We start from the raw sequence: 6,000 nt of genomic DNA on the forward strand, positions 1-6,000 counted from the left end.
TGGGCAAGACAGGTCGCAATGGGGGAAGAGAACATAAGAGGAGCCTGGTGGGTCAGGCCAGTGGCTCCTCTAGTTTGTTCAACATCCAACCAGCATCACAGTGAGCGACCAGGTGCCTGTGGGAAACCTCAAGCAGGACCCAAGCACAAGAGGATTCTTGCCTCCTGGGCTTTGCAGCAATTGGGATTCAGAAGCATTGCTGCCTCCAAATGTGAAGTCTTACAAGAAGGGGCGGGTCCAGGGGGCTCTTGTTCATGGGACCCTAGGTGTGGTTTGCACCCTCACAGCTAGGCTGCCCCAGTTTTGCTGGATCGTGCCAATAATACACAATGTAGCGCTCTCTATTTCTCATTCATATATGTGTGAAACACACACACACTATATATATATGTCTAGCAGCTGCTTGGCCAGGCAACATCATTCCAAGAGAGCGATGCTTTTGTCATTAACAAGAGAAGATTTATGAACTGTATTTGGCAGCGTTCTAGGGATTGTGTGTGTACGCTGCAGTTATAGCATTTTTCTGGAATGCCATTATGGAAACAAAACTCCTATATGGAACAGTTGAAAGAGCCGAGTATGTTTAGCCGGGAGGAGAGGGGATTAAGAGGGAGACATGGTAGCAGCCTTTAAATATCTGGAGGGCTTTTCTCACGCAAACAATGGAGCGGGCTGCTTCTCTGGAGAGCTGGGCTAGAACCAATGGGTGGAAATGGCTAGGGAAAGCAGGTTGTAGTTAAACTTGAGGAGAAACGTCCCAACCGTGAGGGTTGGTTGAAAGTGGAACAGTCCTATGCCTGTGCATTTTGGGAAGTGAAGGGCTGCCCTTCACTGGAAACATTTGAGCAGAAGTTGGACGGCCACTTGTCCCAGTGCTGTAATTGTAAGGTTCCTGTGCTGAGCAGTGGGTTGGACTAAGAAAAAAACCCATATGACTTTTCCGAGGAAAAACTACCTGCCCAGCTGTTTACTTCCAAGCAGTGATGGCTGGTGCCCATTGGGGCTGATGGGGTGGAAAGCAGGGAGACCAACAGATGAGGGAGCCTGGGTCAGTGACAGGCAGAGCCCACTAATTTTGCTTTATCCCCTTTTCCCTGCTGAGTTTTACAAAGGCAACACTGAGACTGAGGAGGAAGCTGAAAGCCAAGGCCTGAAAACCCCTGGACTGGTTGTAAGTACCAAGGCAGGCAGGTGGGGGCTGGCTGCTCTCCCCCCCCCCCATTTTAATAGTGTCATCCATAGTTTGCAAGACAACAGTGCTCTGTCTTGCTGTAGTTAAAGGTAAAGGGACCCCTGACCATTAGGTCCAGTCATGGCCGACTCTGGGGTTGCAGTGCTCATCTCACTTTATTGGCCGAGGGAGCCGGCGTACAGCTTCCGGGTCATGTGGCCAGCATGACTAAGCCACTACTGGCGAACCAGAGCAGCGCACGGAAACGCCGTTTACCGTCCCGCTGGAGCGGTACCTATTTATCTACTTGCACTTCGATGTTCTTTCGAACTGCTAGGTTGGCAGGAGCAGGGACTGAGCAACAGGAGCTCACCCCGTCACGGGGATTCAAACCGCCAACCTTCTGATTGGCAAGTCCTAGGCTCTGTGGTTTAACCCACAGCACCACCTGTGAGCAAAAGGAGGAAAGCCTCAACTTTGGGGTTGAGCACATGTACATTGAACATGAAGTCCCAACCTCTGAGATTCAGTTCATAGGAAGCATAGCTGATTCTCTCAGCATGTTGCAGTAATGTTGGTCCAGTATGCAGAACGGAGAGGCAATTGTATCAACAGATAACTATTTTGGGTGTCTCGCCCAGTCCCTGCTGACTGTTCCTCTGGCTGCTCTCACTGCTTCACAATCTGCAAGAGAATACTCAAATTAGTTGTGTCATTTCTGCATTTCTATTATAGGGACCTAGGAAGCCAAGTCAGAACTACCAGTTTACCTAGTTCACATTGTCCACTCTAGCCTTTCCCAATTCCATTTCTTTTGGACTGCAACACCAGTCAGCCCTGGCCAGCACAGGGGATGTAGTCTAAACCACCTGGAGGACACCAAGTTGGGGAAGGCTGCTCTAGACTTATGGGCCTTTTATCCCACCCCCTGACTAGCAAAATCAGACTTGCGCAGAATAGAAATAAACAAACTTGTTCAGTTGTACAGTTTTATATTCCAGTGGCAGATGCTTTCCTCCCTTACTATAAAATTTATTCCAGTGAGACATAGTTGTGTATTCTCTGATTGTGCCTTATATATATGTATTTCATTACTAATCTGTTATTTGTTGGTTTGTGGCTTATTTTGCATGTTTTATTGAAGGACCTCCTTCTTTGGTTTCAGAGTTGACAAACATGAGCTCAGCTGAGCATAAGAGACCAGCAGCTGCATGTGCTTGCTAAACTTTGGACCACATTACACATGTGGCCTTGCGGAGGTTGCATTTCATTCCTCCTTCATAGACGAGTGTGACTTTGCCCTATCAATAATTCACTGTAGGCCAGTAGGCAAGTTTTCTTTTTCTTATAAAGGCTGGCTCCTCTTCCTGTGACACACAGAACTCACAGAACATAGCTGTCAACGTTTTCCATTTTTAAGGGAAATTCCCTTATTCCAAATAGGATTCCTCGCAAGAAAAGGGAAAAGTTGACAGCTATGTCATAGAACTCTGTGCAAAAACTGCTGGCAAAACCACTCCACATCTTGCTCTTTTTTTGGGGGGGGGGTGATATTCATTTCTTAAGTTTCTCCTACTTTTGGCAGTGGTTTTCAGTCACTTATTGAACATTTGTCCTGGTTGCATAAGGCTTGTGGCCAGTTAGACAACAACAGCTACTTCTGGAGCACTGATTCTGATTGGTTTGCGGGGAGGTTTGGCATTGGTGGGAATGTATTTACCTTATATAAAGCTTTCAAACCTTGGCTAGAGATCAGTTAGGAACTGCTTAAAGACTCCAGTGTGTGTATTGATCTGTAGTATTTTATAGCAAAGTACAGCTACAAATGCATCTTGAATACCATTATGTGAACACAGATTACAAAATAGCACTGGAAATGCAGTGTGTGCATAGGGAACGGGTGTTTGAATGCTACTTTAGTTAGCTCTGTCAGGCATTGGTTCTAGTTCCACCCAGGGACTCAGCTAGTAAAGGTAAAGGGACCCCTGACCATTAGGTCCAGTCGTGGCCGACTCTGGGGTTGCGGCGCTCATCTCGCTTTATTGGTCAAGGGAGCTGGCGTACAGCTTCCGGGTCATGTGGCCAGCATGACTAAGCTGCTTCTGGCGAACCAGAGCAGCGCACGGAAACACCATTCATTTACCTTCCCGCCAGAGCGGTACCTATTTATCTACTTGCACTTTGACGTGCTTTTGAACTGCTAGGTGGGCAGGAGCAGGGACCGAGCAATGGGAGCTCACCCCGTCACGGGGATTCGAACCGCCGACCTTCTGATCAGCAAATCCTAGGCTCTGTGGTTTAACCAAGAGTGCCACCCACATCCCATCTGGGACTCAGCTATACAGCTGCAAATAAAACCTTTTCAGTGTGTTTTAAGTGCAATATACAATGTGACACTTAGATGGCGATGGGGAGCCTTATGGGAAATTCAATGCATTTTTTAAAAAAAGCATTTTCAGCATGGCTTTTATATGTGTGTAGATTCCACCCTAGTGTTAGTCTCCCTGCCTTCCACCCAATGGGCCTCCACTAGTTGTAAACCAGGATAACGCTCCATCAACTTATGAGGTAGTGCTGCTGAACAGTATGAAGCCAGCACAGAGGCAGCCTTCCTCAGCTTGGTTGTCCAGTGGAAAACCCACAGAGCTCATGTCCTAGAGCAGCATCCCAGAGAGCCCAATGATCTGGAACAACTCCAGAGCAGGTTTGGCCTCTGCACCAAGTGCCAGGCATGTGTGTGCAGGAATGCCTCCTTTCCTCACTTTTTCTTCTTCCACAGGAATGGTGTTTTGTGGTGGCAAGGTATGGCAGGCTTGGCTGATCAGGGGAGGCAGAAGAGGGTGACTAGTATTCTTCATGTAGTCAAATATTGTCTTTTGTGATCAGCAGCAGCAAGCCTCCAGGGTCAGGTCTTTTCCATCACCTGCCTGCCAACTCTTCCTCCTTATGGGAGATGCTTCCAGTGACTAAATCTGGGACCATCTTGTTCTGCCTACAAGCCCTGCTCTCTCTCCCATGGCCTGGCAGGGCAGCAGGAGCTGAGGTCAGTGTAACAACTCAAAATTCAGAAGTGAACAATACCTCCTGGTTGCCTTGTGTGATATTCCTGCTATTCTTTTCAAGGGAAGGCTCAGAGAAGTGAAGATATGTCTGTGGGCCGAGTTGGGAGGAGCTCTCCAGCTGCTGGCAGATGTTCCTTTATGCCTCTGCCTCCAAGCCGTGTTTATTGGACGTGCAGTAACTCTTTGCACAATGGAGGAGGCATCCTTTGCTTCCCTGGATGCAGGCAATATTTTACAACGTGTGACTTGGGTTTCTCAGATGATAGTGGTTTTCAAAAGAACTAAAAAAGAGCCACAATAGGCCATTTTCTCTTTCCTCAGCCCCCCTTCTGTGTCATCTCCGTTCCCAGGCAGGTTCTGCAATTTATCATTTATGAAAACTAAGGAAATATAGAAATAAGCCAACCCTTCCTTGTTTTAATCCTACAGTGGGTTACAATACCACAATGTGGTTCTGAACTACGTAAAATACCTTCAAAACACTTTAAAACATTCACAACAATTCTAAAAAACAACTTATGGTCATCTCACCCCCTCCTTCACAGGCCAAGTGTGACGTATGGGCAGAATTAATGACCTGTCAACAATCACCTGGCATCATAGTAACCATGGAGATTTTTTTTTGGTTTAGGGGTCTTCAGAAGCCCTGTTCAAAGCACTATTTTGACCTGCACCTTGAAGAGAGTTTTTGAAGATCCTACAATCAGCTGATTTTTTGGGAGGGTGGGTTGTGTGTGGCATGGCCAGAACGGCCCTATGGACCAAATAGGGAGTCCTGGGTCCAGAGGCTCCCCACCCCTGACTCCATCTCCTCAGTCATTCAATTTGGATTTCTCATGTGTCACACCTGGATCTGTAATACTGAATGCCGGATCTCTATGGAGTGCTTTGCTGGCTCATCATCTTGCCTGGGTCCTGCACATGTAGGAAGAAGTGTGCTCTCCACGCATTCAGTAACATTGATTGGGCTTCTATTGACTTCATACCTCTATGCAAAGCTTTTTCTTACACTTATATCCAAGTTGTTTTACTTCATGGAACCTAGCATCCCATCCAGGCACTGAGCAGAGCTAGACACACTTAAGTTCAGCAAGGCAGTGGCCTCATCCTCTGGGACCAAGTAACATCATCTCTTCCAGTAGCAAGCTTGGGTAGTAAGTACCGACAGGGTTTATAGCCAAAATGGGGCCACTGAGAAACAAGAGGGAGCTGTCAACATGCTTTGGGGGATCCTAGGTTTGGTAGAAGTACACAAAATTAAAAACCTAGGAAGCAACACTTTTTCTGCACCTCCAGAAAGCTGCCCAGAGAAGCCCAAGCATGCTCAGTAGCCATAGAATGTTGGTTGCTGGCTGGCAAAGTAAAATGGGGAGATCATTCTTGCCAGACCTCAGAAATGAGATTTTAAGATATATGACTATTGTTGCACATCACCCCAATCTCCGAGCTGTGTGAATTTCCAGGGGTCCCAGGCACTTACCCAGGGTTTAGTTTCCTCAGAATTAGGGACAGTGAAACCTGCGGTGTCTTTATGATATATGGTTTATTTAGAATATAACCTTTTAAAATATATATTGCATATTTTATTGATTGTTTGAAAAGAAAAATGCAAAGTTAACAAAAAGAAAGAAAGAAAAAAGAATCAGAAACTGTAATCCATAGTGTGTCATTGCACTCACTGTACTCTAAAGCACAGTTGCTTTTTCAAAAGCTGCAAAAATAGCTTAGCCAGCCCCCTGGAGCTACCATCAATGCTTTTTACCTTTT

The sequence above is a fragment of the Podarcis gaigeae genome (assembly GCF_964106915.1).
Source record: "Podarcis gaigeae genome assembly, chromosome: 8".
Classification (NCBI taxonomy): domain Eukaryota; kingdom Metazoa; phylum Chordata; class Lepidosauria; order Squamata; family Lacertidae; genus Podarcis; species Podarcis gaigeae.